A 20567-nucleotide genomic window follows, 5' to 3' on the forward strand; every position below is an offset into this window, starting at 1 on the left:
ATTGGGTGTAAAACCGAATGACCCTGGCCTCGATTGAACGTTGGTTCGTCAATCGCTGCCCTGCTTCATCTCTCATAGCATAAATGACCTTGTGTCCTACTGCTACCTTGCAATTCTGGAAAGGATCCGGGGAATACCGATGCCCATATTCCCTTTCCAGAAGCAAAGCAGCGTATCGATCATATTGCAACAGCCTCAACTGGGCCTGCAAAGCTTCTATCTCTCCCTTCTCTAGATGGTTGGAGACCGCGTGGTCCAATTGCTTACGAAGACGACAGCACTGTGCCTGTAACCCCAGACTCTGCTTCCTGGCTAGGGACCGGAAAAGGGCCTTGACTCGCCCCTTTACCATGTCCCACCAGGCTCCCTTATCATCCATCACCTCCCATAGTGTTTCTTGGTCTGCTAAAAAACCCTCAAATATTTGTCTGTTTTCCTCTACTTCTAATAACTTTGCACTCAGTTTCCAAAATCCTGGGCCTTTCTGCGCCCCTTCGCATATTGTTAAGACTGTGGAAACTAAGGCATGATCTGAATATTCCGTCCATCTATTCGGCTGCCCCTGAAACTTAGCCAACCCGCCTACAAAGAGCCAGTCAATACGGCTCTCCGTGTCTCCCCTTCTAAAAGTGAACCCCTTCCCTCCCGCCACCTCCAGTCTTGCCTGTTTTACAATTGCTGCCAGCTGGAGGCTGTCATAACCCACCTGACGCCTGGACCCCTTTCTATCTGCTTGCTGTAAGACCATATTAAAGTCTCCTCCAAATACCACCAATTTGCTTGTATATAAATACGGTTTCACCCGGAGCAACAGCTGCTTGCGTTCCCAACTAATCTGGGGCCCATAAAAGTTAATGATTCGCACTGCTACCCCTCTAATGAAAACGTCTAAGACAACACACCTCCCTATCTCCACCTCTATTTCCCTCGTAATCTCCACTTCTCGGGTGGCAAAAAGAATAGCCACCCCTGCGCATCTTTCTTTGGCCAGAGACCAGAATGAGGGCCCCCCTTTCCAATCTCTCTTGGCCCGGTGCAGGAGCTGCAAAGAATCCAAATGAGTCTCCTGCAACAGGATGCAGTCTACCTTGCACTGGGTCAAATCGCTAAAGGCGACAAATCTAGTTCTCTCTGCCTTTATGCTGGCTACATTCAGAGTTGCAAAGATTAAGGACAAGGCAGCCATGGTTTATTTCTTAAATTTCTTACCCCTCCTCATCTCTTCACCGCAATCCCTCTTCACAGATATTCCTGCCCCCATCATTTCTTCAGGATCCTCTATAATTTCTTCTAATTCCAAATCCTCCCACTCTGAGTCATCTTCCCCGGCTTTCTTTCTACCCTTTTTTTTCTTGGTTTCCTCTGGACCAGCCCTTTCCCCTTTCATCCCTTCCTTACCCTCCTCTATTTCCTGCATGAGGCCCTTCGTTAAACTAGTAGGATGTGATGTTAGACTTGGGGGTAACACTGCTGGCTCCTCTCTGTTAAGTCTTTCAGATGATTCATTCCTTGCTCCCCTCCCCTCCCTCCTCTTCTCCTCCAAAACCTCCCTTTGGGGTGGATTCATCTCAAGATCACCCTCTCCTTCACCTGAAACCTGAAACACTGCATATCGATTACTCTGGCTCTTCTCCAGAATATCTGTTCTCCCCGCTCGGGCTAGCCCCCTCCCCTCCTTCCTCCGACCCCCCTTCCCTCCATGTTTCCCTACCAGGGTCCATGCTTCCCCTTCTTCTCCCCCCTTCTCCCCACCTCCTTCTTCCATCCTTTCACAAATACCCCTTCTTTGAATGTGATCCAAACCTGATGCCCTTTTCTCCCCCTTTCCCTTTCCCTTAGTGCCTGCCTCTGTATGAATAGTGGTATTTGATTTATCCATTAATCCCTTTAATGCTTCCCGCTTCTGTCCTTGTATCCTTGTAGTTTCTGCTTGTGCCCCTTCCTCCCCCCTCCTCTCTTCCTCTACCTGATTGTGCGATGCTTGTGGGCACTTGCTAAAAGGGTGCCCCAAGCCTCCACACAGGTTACAGCGTATGGTAGTGCAGTCGCTGGTGTCATGATCTGTACTACCACATCGCGAGCACTTTAACACTGTACATGACATGCTTAAGTGACGGAAAGATCCGCACCTGTAGCACTGTCTGGGTTGTCCTGCATAAAAGCATTGAATTCGATCCCTTCCAATGTATGCGGCTGAAGGTATATGTTGGGTGACATAGCCTGCCTGTTTTAATTTTACAAGGGCACTCCACCCCCCCGCCCACACACGACTCTGGTCTGGTATTTTGCTTAATGGGGTCCTAATTTCGGCATACCGTCCCAACCAGTATGACAGGTCTGCAGCCATAAGAGATTCATTACGTACCAAAATGGTAATCTGGACTGCGTCCTGTCTACTGATGGGGACAGCCTTAAAATCCACCCATCTACCCTGATGCTGCACCTCTGTGTACTTTTCCCAAAACAGGTCCAAACCTCGCCCTGTTAAGAAACTAATATCATATTCAGGGATTCCCACAGGGTGTATGCATGCATACAAATCTTCAGGGATAAAGCCAAGGGAGAATACCATTCTTAAAACAACCTCTCTAGGTGGTGCTACCCCTGTGCCCACCCAACGCAGCTGGACAACATTTCGACGTTTTGGGGTAACACCGCTCCCGGGACCCCGCAACGGACCAGAAAATGGATTTCCCCTTGTCTCCATGTCTGACTCCTGCCTCCCCTCCTCCTTCCCTGTCTCTGCCCCTCCTCCCCGTACTACTGCTGCAAAGGATAAAGGGGCTGATACCAGTATGCTCCCCCCTTCCCCACTCCCTTCCTGCCTTCCTCCCCTCCCCCTCTCTTCCCCTCCCTCCTCTCCCATGTCCACTAACCCCACTATGTTCAGTTCACTTGTGCTGTTTCTGTCTCTTCCCCCTCTGCAATATTCTACTTCCAGTCCTTTGCCAGTTGCTGCTGTTCCCAACCAGCACTCGTTCCCTTGCTCTGCAACTGTCCCACTCAGACCAGGTCTGGGATCTGTCTCCTCTTGTAGCTGACACTCTCCTCCATGCACTTTCTCTGTTTCTGACACTGTCATACTCAGTCTGAGTCTTGGCTCCGCCTCCTGGTGCAGCTGACACTCTCCTTCATGTACTCTCTCTGTATCTGGCACTGTCTTACTCAGTCTGGGTCTTGGCTCTGCCTCCTGGTGCAGCTGACACTCTCCTCCATGCTCTGTCTTACTGGGTCTGGGACTTGGCTCCGCCCCCTGGTGCAACTGACACTCTCCTTCATGTACTCTCTCTGTATCTGGCAATGTCTTACTCAGTCTGGGTCTTGGCTCCACCTCCTGGTGCAGCTGACACTCTCCTCCATGCCCTGTCTCACTCGATCTGGGTCTTGGCTCCGCCTCCTGGTGCAGCTGACACTCTCCACAATTCTCTCTCTCCTTTCTGGGACTCCTGCTTTGATGGGCATGAGTTTCTGAGAAGCTCCCTTCTGCTCTTTCTTCTTGTTTCTGAGTGGCAGAATCTATTGGGAGCCCCTGCCTGTCACTGAGCTTCCCCCATGATGTCATCAGCACTTCTGATTGAGATTGGATGGCAGCTCTTGGACAGCCCTGCTCAGAGGTCTGCCCTATCAATTCTATCCATGAGTGACTGTGGTGTTCCCACGATGTTCCCGCCCTCTGTCCACCATATTTGCTCTCAGCTTCTTCCATCTCTTGTAGTACTCCACTACTCCATTCCTGTACTTTCCCATCCTCTTTAGTCTCTGTCTCCATCTGCAAAACCCCTTGTTTTTGCTCTACTTTCCCTCCCGTTGTTCCTGGTAACTTCTGTACTTGCTCAGTGTGTAGTGATTCTTCTCCTACCTCAGCATTCAAACTGTTCTGATTCTCCTCAGCATTCAAACTGTTCTGATTCTCCAGGCTGTCTTTCTTCTCTGTCTCTCCCAGCAAACCTGAGCTCTTCTCTGTGGGTTCGGCTATGCCCTGCCAGCTCTCTAAGTATAAGGGACGTTTTTGAATTTTTTTCAGTTTCATAGCTCTTTTGTGTTCCAAACTTGCCAGGCTCTCTTGCTGCATGCAGTGCTGGAGCCCCTCCTTATCCACAGTACCTGCCACAACTGGATTAGGAGCCTCTGTTCTACAAGGCTGGTAAGTGGATGGAGCACCTAGCTCTTGGGAATCCTGTAGGAAATAAAATACTGGTGATAAATGGGAATTATTTGTGTCAGTCTTGTCTTTCCCTCCTTCTGGCTGCTGCTGTTTCTCTTCCCCTGCTGTCCCTTCCAGCATAGCCTCTGGGGTGTCTGGAACCACGGAGTCCTGTGTGTCTCTGGGTTCTGCTTCCTGCTGGATCTGGGACTGCGTCTGGGTCTGCTGCATGCGTTCCCTGTTCAGGAAAACCTCACGAAGGGGATTATCTCTGCAGTTCTTTAGTTTTTGCAGCTGCCGTTGTTTTGCTGTAAGCCGCTTCTGGAGTGCTTCAACTCCCTTAACATACTTGTCTCGTGGTGAGGCAGCCATGGGCAAAGAAAGTGTTAACTCTGAGAAATTATATACATAAGAAATGATATTAAAAGCTTGAAGTTTGAATTCTCTTCAGTTCTGCAAGTAGTGAAGGAATGCAGGCTGGAGTTAATTAGAGTCTAGCTTGGCCGAGCTAAGGTTAGGAAAGGTCAGTGAGAAATGAAACTCTGTCCCTTGTGAATTGCCAATGCTAGCTGGCACAGCTGTAAACTATTATGAATGAACAAAGCCAGACATGCTGAAGTTTAAAAGGCTGAAATACTATTTCAGAAGTTCTTGATATGTAGATTTTGTTATAAGGAAATAGTTAGATTCTAAATAATTCTAGATATTCCTGATGTTTAGATATGTCTTATAAGAATGCTTATTTTAGAATATGTTTTATTCTCTGTAATTTCTATGTAGGATGTTTGTTCAACTCTGTGTTACTTTTAAAATGATCCTTTGTCTGCTGTTTAAGACTGCAGTGAGGAGATCCACATGTGGTTTGACTTAGCCATAGTTCTGGCTGGTTCAATGTATAAGCTGAGAAGGTGAAAAAGGTCAGAATTAGTCAGCTCTCTTCTCCTTGATTAATTATAGGTAAAATGCAGAAATGGTCTTGGAAGTAATAACCTGATATGTATGCAATTAAGTAAGACTGACTTTTGACCTCTTTAATGAATGCCAGAGTTTAGTTAGCAGTTAGTATGAACCAGACTAGGAATATGAGAATAACCAATGTTAGATGGGGCCTCTTGGTCTCTAAGGGAATCCAGTTTAAGCTATAGATGAGACATCAATCATAATGAGAAATGTAAGAGTTCTGGAGACCAAATGTCTGGCTTGAGGGGCCCCAGGTCACAGGTCAGTTTAGGATGTCTGGAACCTATGTAACTGATATTTCAAAAGTAATGATTGGTTGAGGCAAGGTAGCCAATCTAATTCCTTAACCAATTGGAGAGTAAGGGGGCTGGGCTAGGCTAGGCTAGATAGAACAGTATTTAAGTGGGAGCAGAAGCAGTTTACGTCAGAAAGAAGAAAGGAAGAAAGCTGGAAGACAACAGGAGAGACAGAAGAAGGAGAAGACAGCATAAGAAGAGAGCTGAGAGAGAGAGAAGAGAGCTAGAACTGATGTCCTGCTTTGTTTGCTGGCAAATAAAGAAGATTTCTCTCTCATTCTGGTGTGTGCTGTCTGACTCCTGAAGTATCACAAATTCCTATCTCAATTCCTGCAACAATTCTTGGTGGCAGCGGTGGGATCCTGAATCCTGCATTAATCCCAGCACCCAACTGACTGGAGAACATTCGCCGGGTATGTATTCTGTATTTTGTATTGTAATCCTAGCTAGGAAGTTATAAACCAGCCCCTCAAGAAGGAGGGAAGGAGAATCTGATCAATTCTCAGCAAAGGCCCTAGTACCTTCTAGTCGCGGGGACTAGAAGCGAAAACGCTTGAGCTTATCTGTATTTGAGAAATCTGAAATTGTTGGGTGGGATTTTCTGTATGGAATGTGTGATGAGTGAATGCTAAATGAGTGCGGACTTCTTATAGCTGCATTTCCAATTAACGCGAGTTCAATTGGTCAGCAACGGAAGGAAGCGATTGCTGTCTGTCTACCTAGTGTCTCGAGAGTGCGGACCCCTTACTGCACTTTCAAAAATTCCCTCCCTTTTTGTGTGTTGTAACTGTAAGCATTATGGGTGGGACATCATCTAGACAAATTGTTACCCCCCTAGATTGTATGCTTAGAAATTTCAAGAAAGGTTTTTTAATTAATGACTATGGACAGACTTTAAGCTCAGGTACTTTAAGAACCTTGTGTGAAGTTGAGTGGCCATCTATGGGAGTGGGGTGGCCCCCTAGTGGCAGCTTAGATATTGAAGTAATCCGGAAGGTCTACAGCATAGTTGTAGGAGAACCAGAATATTCTGAACAACTCCCTTATATAGATTCCTGGGACAGCCTTGTGACTGACCCTCCCTCTTGGTTGAAAACTTATATGGGATCCCCAGTAAAATTCATGTTAGGCCGTGTTCAAAGAAAGATTAGAAAATCTAAACTAGAAGAGGGAAAGAGCCCTAGGAAGCTTACCACCCAATCGGTGGCTTCCGCCCCTACCCTGTCCGAGAAACCCATACTCTCTGATGACCCCTCAGACCTTGAGCCACCACCTTATGGCCCATTGTTGGGGTTCCGTGCCGCCCCCAGAGATCCACGCCGCCCAGCTCAAGCCTCTCCAGTACAGGCTTCTCCGGATAGTTCTTCCCCTCCTGTGCGAACCCCACCACATCCTAGGTTGGACTTTTCACCTGGCCTCTACCCTTCTGTGCCAAATCCTCTCCTGTTAACCTCTGTAGACCCACTTTGGGCTCCACTCCCTGACTCCTCAACTCCTGACAGCCCAGCCTCTCCCTCTAGTACCCCTACCCACTCATTAGGGGCCCGGCATCCCTTTCAATGGACTGAATCACCTGTGACCACCTCTCAGTCTATGAGTACCCCTCCCCATCCCTCAGGATTTCAACCTACCTCCACTGAATGGGTTAGACCCGCTGCAATCACCTTTGAGCATGATAGGAGGGTAGCTCCTAGCTCTACCTCAGGTTCCATTCCCACCTCCTCGAGAGTTCTGCCACTCCGACAGGTAACTACCACTCGACCGGATCCTAATAATCAGGGTCAGGTTATACAGGCACAGGCCTATCAGTATGTACCCTTCACAACCACTGATCTCCTGAATTGGAAGACGCATTACCCCTCTTATACTGAAAAGCCTCAGGCAGTGGTGGACCTAGTGACTAGCATTATGGCCACCCATAACCCAACCTGGACTGATTGTCAACAACTTCTCCTGACCCTCTTCACAACTGAGGAGAGGCGGAAGATTTTGCAAAATGCTGAGGCCATCACGCGAGAGCGTGTTCCCGACGGGACACAGGATCCAGAGGGATGGGTTAGAGCTCGGTTTCCTCGCGCAGCTCCAGCTTGGGATCCAAATGATGGGCAGCACTATGAACTGTTGTCTGGCTATTGCCGGGACTTACTGGAAGGTATGAGGAAAGGCATAAAGAGGCCCATTAATCTGGCAAAGGTCTCTGAAATTCTCCAAGGGGCAACTGAATCCCCTGGGGCCTTTCTAGAGCGACTAATTGAAGCCTACAGAACATACACCCCATTTGACCCTGAAGCCCAAGAAAACCAGAGAATGGTGAATAGCGCATTGGTGGCCCAGAGTATGCCAGATATCCGGAAGAAGTTGCAGCGTCAGGAGGGATTCGCAGGGATGAATACCACCCAGCTAATTGAGATCGCAACCAAGGTTTTCATTAATAGAGATCAGGAGGTGCGCCGAGAGGCTGACCGGAAGATGCAGAAGAAGGCCGACCTTTTAGCGGCAGCCATTACTAATTCCACCCTTAACCGAGGTCGACCTCTAGCTAATGGGAAGCCAAAGTGGGACCCCGGACCACCAGCCAGGCCCCGAGATTCCTTCAATCAATCCCGGCCAAGGGGGGAGAATCCCAGACCAAGATTGGAGAGGGACCAGTGTGCCTATTGTAAGGAAAGAGGGCACTGGAAAGATGAATGCCCCCAGAGGCGCCAGGGACTGAGAAGGGGACCAGGAGATCGAGGAAGCCGAGGCCGAGTTCGAGAGGGAAGATATGAGCCTCCTGAATCTGACATCATCGGGATAGCCGAGATGGCAGAATGGGACGAATAGGACAGACCGGGTTCCTACAAACTGGGCTCCCAGGAACCTATGGTCAAGCTAACTATAGGGAGCCGCTCAATTCCATTCATGATTGATACAGGAGCTGAACATTCTGTTGTGACGGAGCGATTAGCGCCTGTGTCTGGAAAAACTGTCCGAGTGGTGGGTGCCACGGGGGTGCAGAACCGGAGGCCCTTCCTGACAACCCGTAGATGCCAATTAGGCTCACACATAGTCACTCATGAATTCCTGTATATGCCAGACTGTCCAATCCCTTTGTTAGGCCGAGACCTGCTGTCCAAGCTTAGGGCCCAAATTTCCTTTGACTCTGATGGCCAGACTTCAGTCTCCTTTCGGCCCCCGATATCCAGCCCTAAGGGTATACTGAGTTTCTGCTGCCCTCTTGAAGAAGAATGGCGGCTGCATCAGTCGCAGGGCCAAGTTGACCTACCCCTGGCAGACAGCTTTCAGGTCAGTGGGGTATGGGCAGAAGATAATCCCCCAGGGTTGGCCCGAAATATTCCTCCTGTACATGTAGATTTACTTCCAAGTGCCCGGCCAATCCATCTTCGCCAATACCCAATTCCCAGAAAGGCTCTGGAAGGGATTCAAGCACATTTGAATCGTCTGTTATCCCATGGAATTATTCGTCCTTGCCAGTCTCCATGGAATACGCCACTATTGCCAGTTCAGAAGCCAGGGACTGAGGACTACCGGCCAGTCCAAGACTTACGAGTGGTCAACAAATCCACTATTTCATTACATCCTGTAGTGCCTAATCCATATGTCCTGCTAGGATTGATACCTTCTGGAGCTACCCATTTCACGACACTAGACCTAAAAGATGCCTTCTTTTGTATTCGGGTGGCCCCCGCCAGTCAATTGCTTTTTGCCTTTCAATGGGAAAACCCAGTAACAGGAAGGAAGCTTCAGTATACATGGACTCGCCTGCCACAGGGGTTCAAGAATTCCCCCACCATTTTTGGGACAGCCCTAGGACAAGACCTTAAGACTTTTAAATCTGAGCCTTCCAGGCGAGTTTTACTCCAGTATGTAGATGACCTCCTGATTGCAGCAGTGACCCAGGAAGAGTGTTTTGAGGCTACCAGAGAATTGCTGGAGCTACTCTTGGATGCAGGCTATAAGGTCTCACGCTCAAAGGCCCAATTTTGTCAGTCAGAAGTGAAGTATCTGGGCTTTTGCATTTCCCAGGGAAGTCGGAGACTGGATGCTAGTAGGAAGCAAGCGGTAGCTGCAATTCCCCAACCCAAGTCCAGAAGAGAAGTTAGGGAATTTCTGGGAGCAGCTGGATTCTGCAGAATTTGGATTCCAAATTTTGCATTGATGGCGAAACCCCTTTACCAAGCCACAAAGGGGGGTGAAAAGGAACCATTTGAATGGGGACCTACTGCTCAACAATCCTTCATTGCCATAAAGAAAGCCCTACTCCAAGCCCCTGCGTTAGGCCTTCCTGATGTGGAGAAACCTTTCTCACTGTATGTCCATGAGCGACAGGGGGTTGCTCTGGGTGTGCTGACCCAGATGATGGGATCCTGGCAGAGGCCTGTTGCATACCTGTCTAAACAGCTGGATGGAGTGGCTAAAGGATGGCCAGCCTGCATGAGGGCCATTGCAGCAACAGCCTTACTGGTCCAGGAAGCTGATAAGTTGACCTTGGGGCAAGAACTGGTTGTTAAAGTCCCCCATGCAGTTCTTACCCTCATGGAGTATAAGGGCAACCACTGGTTTACAAATAACCGCATGGTTAAGTACCAAGCTAGCTTGTGTGAGAATCCACGGATACACCTGGAAACAGTGGCTACATTCAATCCTGCCACTCTTTTGCCAGCATCTGAGGGACCACCGGATCATGACTGTATCCAAACCATGGATGAAGTGTATTCCAGTCGACCAGATCTTAAAGATGTTCCGTGGAGGGACCCAGATGTAATTTATTTCACAGATGGAAGCAGTTATGTGGAGAACTCCAAGCGACTGGCAGGCTATGCTGTGGTGACAGAAGACAAGGTGATAGAAGCAAGAGCCCTGCCCCAAGGAACTTCAGCCCAGAAAGCAGAACTTGTGGCCCTCATACGAGCTCTGGAGTTAGCAGCAGGACTGGTAACCAACATTTATACTGATTCTAAGTATGCTTTCACAACCCTACATGCTCATGGAGCTTTGTATAAGGAAAAGGGACTCATAAATGCTGCAGGCCAACCTGTTAAGTATGGACCTGAAATACTTCAGCTGCTAGAGGCTGTGTGGGCCCCTAAGAAGGTAGCTGTTATTCATTGCAGGGGACACCAAAGAATAGATACTCCAGTGGCCCGAGGGAACCGCCATGCTGATCGGGTGGCCAAGGAAGCTGCTCGAGGACCCCCAGCAAGTACTGTGACCCCCCTGTTCCAAATCCGATTGCAAGAATGGACACCTATATATACCCAAATGGAAGAGAAATGGGCTCAAGAAGAAGGTGCAGTAAGGAGACCTGATGGCTGGTTACATCTCCCTGATACCAGAGTTCTGGTGCCACGCCACCTAGCTTGGCCTGTAGTGTCTCAAGCTCATGACCTATCACAATTAGGGAAAACAGCACTAGCCCGCCTACTCAATCGAGTAGTGGTGCTGGAAGGATTGGATAGTCTGGTTGCCACTGCCTCTGCCCGATGTACTCTCTGTGCCCAGAATAATGCCCGTCAGGGACCCCGTATTCCACCAGGAGTTCAGTCTAGAGGTCTAACACCCTTTGAGTCCCTAGTTATAGACTTCACAGAAATGCCCAGGAGTGGTAGGTTCCGATACCTCTTAGTTATGGTCTGTACCTTTTCTGGGTGGGTGGAAGCATATCCTACAGTCACTGAGAAAGCCACAGAAGTAGCTCGAGCTCTCCTTAGGGATGTCATCCCCAGGTATGGATTGCCCCTTGCCATAGGTTCAGATAATGGTCCCGCCTTTGTTGAAGCTACACTTCAGGCCCTGTCCCGCGCATTGCGCATTACCTGGAAATTGCATTGTGCCTATCGTCCCCAGAGTTCAGGGCAGGTTGAGCGAGCAAACAGAACCTTGAAAAATAGCCTAGCAAAGATTTGTCAGGAAACCCAACTGAAATGGCCACAGGCACTGCCACTAGCCCTCTTCCGCCTCCGATGCACCCCAACTAAAGGAACAGCCCTCTCTCCCTTTGAAATTGTGTATGGGAAGCCCCCAGCCATTTTACAGGGAATTAAGGGAGACATAGGGATTTTAGGGTCTGCCCAGGTACAGGAGCAGGTAGCCCTCTTGGGTAAGATAATTTCTGAGCTTCAGTCTTATGTGAGAGAAATAAACCCTGTCCCCTTCCAGGCTCAGGTACATTCCTTCCTGCCAGGGGATAGAGTTTGGGTGAAAGACTGGAGGCTCCAGCCTTTGGGGCCCCGATGGAAAGGACCTTTTACTGTTTTGCTTTCTACCCCTACAGCTGTGAAGGTCGCAGGGATTACTCCATGGGTCCATTGGTCTCGAATTAAGTCTGCTGACCAGACTGAGCCCAGCACGGATCAGACGGAGCCTAAACAGTGGAGAGCAGAAAGAGATCCAGCGGAGCCATTGAAGTTGCGCCTGACCCGAACCAAAGAATCTACTAGCTGAAAAGAAGGGTCAACTGCATACTGCAGGAGCGGCTGAACTTCGGCTTCACACTGAGACTCTTTCTTGCCTGATTCTGGCTTTTTTGGAATTTGAAAGCTTGATCCTTGTCAGTTGAGGGTCTATCCCAACTGGTATAAGAACTCAAAGACTGAGAACACTATATGAGAGTAATCTGTGATTAGCACAGACTGTTGAAATATTATTGCTTAATTAGTTTGCTGTATTTGTTTTAGATTAGGAAGAAAGAAAATGTTAGTAGTTTGGATGCTTTTGTTGTTTTCTACTCCTTGCCTCCTTGTTCCTAATACCCCAACTCGCTCCAACCTTTGGTTACACTCAGTCCAGGAACTAATTAGCCAGGCAAAGATTACTTCCCCTTGTATTGTGTGTTCCCGATTTTCTCCTTATACCACAGATGTCCCAGCTGTACCTGTCCCTGTGCAACTCCCAGCTCTTATACCTCCCTACTTTTCGAGTTCAGGCCCTTGGAGCCAGGATTATACTTGGTGGTCCTTTTATAATGCTACTTCCCCCTCTGAATCTTCTCTAAGGCCAGTTTTTACGTCCCCCTATCCAGCCTCTGGAGTGTTTTGTTTAACAAGAAGCATCTCAACTGTTCTTCCCATTCCCTGTAACTATACTAATGTTCTCCCAGAAAAAGGAGAATCTGTGTGGGTAGTTTCTCCAGGTACTCCTATGTGCCCTGCTACCATACCTGTAGATTATGACCCAGGTGATTATCTGGCTCCTAAGCGTACCACTGAGAAGACTATAGTGTCCAAGCTTATTTTCTACTTTCATAAGTCCCCGGGGTATGAAGAGTTACTAACAAATGAGCAGCCTGTCACAATTGGGGATTGGCGCTTATGGTGTGCAAAGTCTCCATTTCGTCTTCGTTCCCCCTGGGATAGGGGCTCGCATTATGGGCACCCTAAGTACCCTGTCCAGCCTGAGCCAACATTTATTGGGAACTTTCCTCACCCTCTTCTTGGTCATTACTGGCTCTGTGATAATGTCCTCCACATGATTCTTCCCGCCACATATAATTTTTGTGTATTGGTAACCTTGAATTATTTTCCTAAAGTTATTCCTCTTAAGCCACTATCCTCGCACCGCTCTAAGCGAGAGGCTTTGTCCTTACCTTCCTCCGTTGCCACAGAGGATGAGGCGATTGAATTAGCCCTCCAGTATATCAATTCTACTTATCCTCTGACTAAAAAGAGACTTGTAGCCCTTTCTGCCACAGCCTGGATTCCAATTGGAGGCCCGGTAGCGGGTATTACTGAACTAGGTATGGCTACTCGGAGACTTCAGTCTCTACTCCATGTTCTAGTTCATGAGCTGAACGTAGTAGTCAATGCATTGCAGGATCAAATTAATGAATTAAGTATAGTTTCTCGGTATAACCGTATGGGTCTTGATTATCTCTTTGCAGCCCAGGGTGGCCTCTGCACAGTGCTAAATTCTTCAGAGTGCTGTACTATTGTCATAAATAGGACGCATGTAGTTAGGCATGCTATGGATAAAGTCCTACAGTTGGCTAGCCTTAATGTGGAGGATTACCGAGGAGGGTTAGATCTTACCTCCTGGTGGTGGTCATTGACTTCCTGGATACGTCCCTTGTTTATTTCCCTAATAGTCTTAGTTTTAGCAGGGTTGTTGTTTTGTTTCTTGGCCTCATGTGCTTCGGCAGTATGCCGTCGGACCTTAACAAGTAGGGTAATGGTGATTCATAAGTCTATTCCTAGTTAGGATCACTATAATCTCCAGAGTTTGAGTTGTGAGACTTATCTCTGCATAAGCTGATTTTAGTCTCAAAGGGGGGAATGAGGCAGCCATGGGCAAAGAAAGTGTTAACTCTGAGAAATTATATACATAAGAAATGATATTAAAAGCTTGAAGTTTGAATTCTCTTCAGTTCTGCAAGTAGTGAAGGAATGCAGGCTGGAGTTAATTAGAGTCTAGCTTGGCCGAGCTAAGGTTAGGAAAGGTCAGTGAGAAATGAAACTCTGTCCCTTGTGAATTGCCAATGCTAGCTGGCACAGCTGTAAACTATTATGAATGAACAAAGCCAGACATGCTGAAGTTTAAAAGGCTGAAATACTATTTCAGAAGTTCTTGATATGTAGATTTTGTTATAAGGAAATAGTTAGATTCTAAATAATTCTAGATATTCCTGATGTTTAGATATGTCTTATAAGAATGCTTATTTTAGAATATGTTTTATTCTCTGTAATTTCTATGTAGGATGTTTGTTCAACTCTGTGTTACTTTTAAAATGATCCTTTGTCTGCTGTTTAAGACTGCAGTGAGGAGATCCACATGTGGTTTGACTTAGCCATAGTTCTGGCTGGTTCAATGTATAAGCTGAGAAGGTGAAAAAGGTCAGAATTAGTCAGCTCTCTTCTCCTTGATTAATTATAGGTAAAATGCAGAAATGGTCTTGGAAGTAATAACCTGATATGTATGCAATTAAGTAAGACTGACTTTTGACCTCTTTAATGAATGCCAGAGTTTAGTTAGCAGTTAGTATGAACCAGACTAGGAATATGAGAATAACCAATGTTAGATGGGGCCTCTTGGTCTCTAAGGGAATCCAGTTTAAGCTATAGATGAGACATCAATCATAATGAGAAATGTAAGAGTTCTGGAGACCAAATGTCTGGCTTGAGGGGCCCCAGGTCACAGGTCAGTTTAGGATGTCTGGAACCTATGTAACTGATATTTCAAAAGTAATGATTGGTTGAGGCAAGGTAGCCAATCTAATTCCTTAACCAATTGGAGAGTAAGGGGGCTGGGCTAGGCTAGGCTAGATAGAACAGTATTTAAGTGGGAGCAGAAGCAGTTTACGTCAGAAAGAAGAAAGGAAGAAAGCTGGAAGACAACAGGAGAGACAGAAGAAGGAGAAGACAGCATAAGAAGAGAGCTGAGAGAGAGAGAAGAGAGCTAGAACTGATGTCCTGCTTTGTTTGCTGGCAAATAAAGAAGATTTCTCTCTCATTCTGGTGTGTGCTGTCTGACTCCTGAAGTATCACAAATTCCTATCTCAATTCCTGCAACAGTGGGCCAGTGGAAGCCAGGTTACACATAGTTTTTGCTAGCTTCAGCCGCTTCCTCAGTACCTCTATTTCACCTTCTACTCGATTCATTTTCTTCACTGATCTAATTACCTCTTCAGGAGTCATATGCTGGGCCTCTTTCTTCTGCCAGGCCCTAGGCCTGGATTCCTTCTCCTCCTCTTCTTCCTCACTAACGTCCTCTTCAGACTCTCCGCTATTCTCTTCCACCACCTCTCCTCTGATACTGGATGCAGAGAACCCTGCTCTGGAACCCGGGCCCTGCCTTCTTGCCCCCTGTTCTTCACCCAGCTTAGGAATGTTATGGCCAGGACTTACAGTCAGGGTGAGCTGGCTCCTCAGCAAGCGCTGCTGGGCTCTGGTCCTTCCTCCGTCCACAGGCCTGGGCTCTCCTGGTTCTCCTGGTTGCATGCTTGGGGCTTGGGTGGAGGAAGCCTCCCCTTCATAGTGTTTCTCAGCTCCAAGTGTGCTAGGCCTTTCAGCCTGGGGCCCTCCTGCAGGGGGGCCCCCTCCCCTCTGCATTGTTCAGCAGCCACAGGGTACAGCAGCTCTCCTTTCAGCACCTCTTCACCACAGGTCTGTACTCTCTGTGTGTGTGTGTGTGTGTGTGTGTGTGTGTGCATGTTGGCAGTGTATGTCAGGAGTATGTGTATTGGCAGTGCATCGGGTTGCAAGGTGTGCATGTTGACAGGAGGCTATGTGTGTATGCGAGTGTGTGTATCATGAGTGTGCACTTTGGCACTATGTGCGCCATTTGGGTGGGTATATGTAATTGGTAGTATGTGGGCAGGTAGACTTCTATCTCCCCTGCACTTTCATCTGACCTGGTGCACTCACTTTTTGTCCCTTCCACATTCTTGCACTATTCTCCCTTTCTACCCTTCACCATCCTTTTCTCTTACAATCTTCTTCCCTTCTGCTACCCAGTTTTGCGCTCTTTCATCTGCTTTTCACTCCCACCTTCCCTTCCCCTCTCCTATTTTGTTACTCTTTTCTCTGTTGCTTGATTTGTGTGACCTGACCAGTCTCTATAAACTGCCCTGCCCTGCCATGGATAGTCTTCTGGGGAGACTATCCATGAATCCACCCTTGTTCTCCAATAAAGTTTCTAAGTTTATTGAGTACTTGATTGACTCCCTTTGAGGGACATTTCAGAACAATTTACATTTTAAAATATACAGCGTTAAAGTAAGAGAAGAAAAAAACATTATGAGAGAGAACAGGAACTACAATTAAAATAGGATAGACAAAACAAGAATAGGATAGAATAAAAATAAACAATAGGTACTGGTTGATGAAGCACCACTGCTCATTCATACTACAAGGCAGAAAATGGAGTCTCAGCAGCAACACTGCTTATGTTAGTCCTTTCCTCATGTGATACATCAGAACAAACAACACAGAATAACAAAAATGTCACACAGTGTGACATAAAGTGAACATACTGTTATAGCGCATATTAGCTAAAGTTTTAGCAGTGACCTACCATGCATGTGCAGTTGCTTTCCCACCTGACGCATGAGTGCAGGTCCATCAATCAGATGATATAGTTGAAAAAGAGGAGGTGGGAGAATATGTGAGAATACTTGGCCTGCTGTCCTTGGAGAACATCTGCTACAGGTGAGCCACTTCACTTTCTCCAAGGACATGCAGGCCAGTTGTATTCTCAAATGTGGGAATCTCTATTTCCAGTCTCACTGAAAACAACACTGCTAGAACAATAGAGACTCAAACTTTTGAGATCTTGAAGTAGTGTGCATTTGCTGATGGCTACATGAAGATGATAAGCACTGATTACACTGAGGTGTACCCTTACAGAGTTGGTTTTCAAACCAGACTCAAAGAGGTGCAGGAGGTATTCAAGCAGTTTTTGTGTAGAGCAAGTAAGATGATCTAGAGCCTTGCCCTCATACCAGTTGGCAAACCTCTTCCATTAAAAAGAATAACATCTCTTAGTGGAATCTTTCCTGGAAGCAAGCAAGATTCTAGAGACACCCTCAGACAGATCCAAGGACTGAAATTCTATGCTCTCAACATCCAGTCTGTAAGGGCCAGGGTTTGGAAGCTGGGGTGCAGAAGAGACTCCTCATTCTGTGTGATGAGGGTCAGAAAATACTCCAATCCCTACAGTTCTTTGGAGGACAACTCCTGAAAAAGTGGGAACCAGATCTGCCTCAGCCAGTACAGGGCAATCAGAATCGTGGCTCCCCGATCTTGCTTGAGTTTCAGCAGTCTTCTCTATGAGAGATATGGGAGGATGCACATACAGAAGACACTCTCCCCAGTACTATAACAAGGCCTGACTGTGATTTATGCCAAGAGGGAGAAAGAGGAAAGGAGATTCATAAGCCAAGTACCAACTATTCCCTCCATTACCTTACTCAACAATGGGATAGAAGCAACAGGCCTGTAATTAGTAATGTCTCCCAAGGAAGCTGAGGTGGTCTTAGGGATTGGGGTAAATATTATGAAACCTTTCCGCTGAGGAAAAGCCCTTTGTGTCAGCATAAATTAGATATGATCATGAAACAGTCACAGGAGTGGAAGAAACTAAGGGGCCCTTTTACTAAGCCACGAAAGCGTCTACACGCACCCAATGTGCGCCAAAATGGAGTTACTGCCCGGCTACCATGTGGCTGTTGCGGTAATTTCATTTGTGGCACACATCCAATATGCATATCCAAAAAATAATTTTTATTTTCAGACATACGTATTGGGCACACACCAAGTGGCATTTGACGCGTCTAGGTCATTATCGATCAGTTATTGCGTGAGACTTTACTGCTTGTTGGGCAGACTGGATGGACTGTACAGGCCTTTATCTGCCGTCATTTCATTTACTATGTTGAAGAAGGTCAATGGATCCTCCTGGTGCAGTTTTTAATAAATAACTTAGACGAGCAGACAGAAGGAAATGTGAGGAAGAATACTTTGTGAGAAAGGATTTAACAGTCTCATGAGTGGGTAACAGAAAGGAGGACCACAGTTGGTCAGCTGCAATACCATCATTTGCACTAGGTTCTTGTAGCAAGATTGAACGTCAGTGGCCTTAAATTGCAACACAGCCCTCCTAATGTTAGTTACGTTTTGTTCAAAATACATAGCTAATTGATTAGCAGAGGGAATGGCTACAGTTACTGATGTTAAGTTTTCAGTCAATACAAGCGTATTAATAAGGTTAAAGAGCTTATGAGTGTTTAAGTGGTTGTGAACAATTTGCTCTTTATAGTAGAGGGTTTTAGAGTCTACAGTCTTTTTCTTATAATCCCTGATAGCTTTCCTTCAAAGCATTTTATTCTCATCAGATTTATGTCTGGACCACTTACGCTCTAATTTTCTACACTGCTTTTTTCAGGAGGAGAACATCCTGATTGTACCAGGGAGACACCCTATGGGTGAGTACTGGATGGACCGTGCAGGTCTTTTTCTGCCGTCATCTACTATGTTATGTATGTATGTATGGGCAAATTTTGATGGGAGCTATACTATCCAGAGTACAACTACATAACTCATCCCACTTACACAAGAAATCCTTGCTGTCTGTGTCTGGAAGTTGTGGACTATCAAAGATTCCAGATCAGAATTTTACAGGATCAATTCTGCCTCTCGATTTAAAAGAAGGAAAGGTGACAGTGGACTGAAAAGATCTAGTAACTTTTCTCCATTAAAGAGTGAATTCCAGAGTCTTATGGTCTGAAAAAGGAACACAACACCAGGATGGGTTTCCCAAGTAGAAATTCTCCATATACATAGTTCTATATGCCAGCAGATCCAGCAGATGACCCCTAATGTGGGAGGATTGGGAATGTGGTAGAAGAAACTGGCAGGAGGCAAGAAAATCAAGTAAGCTCTTTGTCTTGACATACCTAGGGTTATCAATATGCAAGTTAATATCACCTACTAATAAACCACAAATATTTGAGAGGAATTCAGTAAAATAGCTTTCCAAGGCAGACCAGCTTCCTGGAGGGTGATAGAACAAAACAAAGCATATGGGATCCAGCAATGCAGGATTGCTTAATTTGCAGGCAAAAATCTCGAGAGCAGAAGAGTTCAGTTGGGACAATAGTTCTACTTTGAATAAGAACCTCATAAATGTTGTTGAGATAAGTAGCAAAGAAATCCACCGAGGGTGTGCCCCACTCTTGGAAGATCTTGCGGGCTATGCCCTTGTTGAAGTTGCATCTCCCTGCTCAGTCTGTCCACCAGGCTGTTTTCCTTGGCAGCCAGGTATGTGGCCTGTAGGACCATTCTGTGAAGAACAACCCACTACCACATCCCCACCACCTCCTGACACAAGGGATAGAATTCCATACGCCCTGCTTGTTCACATAATATATTGCAACCTACTTGGATGAGTACAATTAGCTCCAAGAGCTTGATGTGGAGATCTGTTCCCAGGCAGACCATGTCCCCTGAGTGTGAAGCCCATCTACGTGAGCTACCCATCCAAAGTTGGATGCAACCATTGTCAACAACTTCTGAGGGGGTGGAATTTGGAATTATAGTCCCATGGTCAAATTCGGCCAAATTGTCCACCAGAGTAGGGATTGAACTAGTTCTGGGAGGACTTGGATGACACCTGCCAGGTTCCCTGTGGCCTGAGACAACTGGGAAACTAAAGTCCATTGGGCCCCTCTCAAATGGAGGCAAACCATGGGAGTGGCATGCAATGTGGAGGCCATGAGGCCTAGTAACCTCAACATCTTTTGAGCTGTGTCCTGCTGGCTGCTGTGGACCTGCAAGGCAAACACAATCAAGGCATATATTCTCACTAGGGGCAGGAAGGCCCAAGCTTGCACTGTATTAAGCAGGGATCCTATGTATTTCAAATGCTATTCTGGGTACAGGTGGAACTTGGGGTAGTTTATAACGAACCCTAGTATCTCTAGTACACAAGTAGTTCTCTGCATGGACTCCTGCACCTCTTTCTTTGATGTGCTCTTGACCAGCTAATTGTCAAGTTATGGAAACACATACATTTCCGGTCTGCATAGTGATGCCTCAACTACTGCTAGACATTTCATAAAGACCCTGGGAGCTGACCCAAGGCCAAAAAGCAGAACGTGATGCTGGTAGTGGTGCCTCCCTAATTGAAATTTAAGATACTTCCTGTGACTGGGAAGCATCGAAATGAGGGTATAGGCCACATCTAGTGACTGTTATCGAATATCCGGGTTTATTTTGGCTGCTACAAAGTTAACCAGCTATGCTGATATTCAGCGCTAACCGGTTAACATTTTAGCAGTCAAAGATAGGCCTGCTATTTAAGCAGTCTATTTTGACCGCTCAACATAGCTGGTTTGGCGCTGAATATCCGCACCTAACCAGCTATTTTGAGAAATATAGCTGGTTAGCGGCTAGCCACTAATCGGGATATTCAGCAGGAGATAACCAGTTATCTCCTGCTGAATATCCCAATTAGTGGCTAGCTGCTAACCTAATATATTGCTCAACATAGCTGGTTATCTCCTGCTGAATATCCATAGTTAGGCACTTAAGCCCTATTTAACTTGCCAGAAGCCATTCCTGGCTGGTTAAATAGTTTTAAATATTAGGGGGAGTATGCTTAGTGATTGATAGTGTTTGTTGTGTATGCGTGTGATCCAATGATAGGGCATCTATTTCCACAGAGAGAGTTTAACT

At 46.6% G+C, this 20567-nt stretch overlaps 1 protein-coding gene across 1 annotated transcript in view; it reads right to left on the minus strand.

The window, feature by feature from the left end:
• The window catches only part of KLKB1 (kallikrein B1), a 194811-nt gene that overhangs the window by 6447 nt on the left and 167797 nt on the right, over nucleotides 1-20567 (minus strand). The gene's annotated exons all lie outside the window — the stretch shown is intronic.

This window comes from Microcaecilia unicolor, chromosome 2, assembly GCF_901765095.1.
Source record: "Microcaecilia unicolor chromosome 2, aMicUni1.1, whole genome shotgun sequence".
NCBI classification, from domain to species: Eukaryota; Metazoa; Chordata; class Amphibia; order Gymnophiona; family Siphonopidae; genus Microcaecilia; species Microcaecilia unicolor.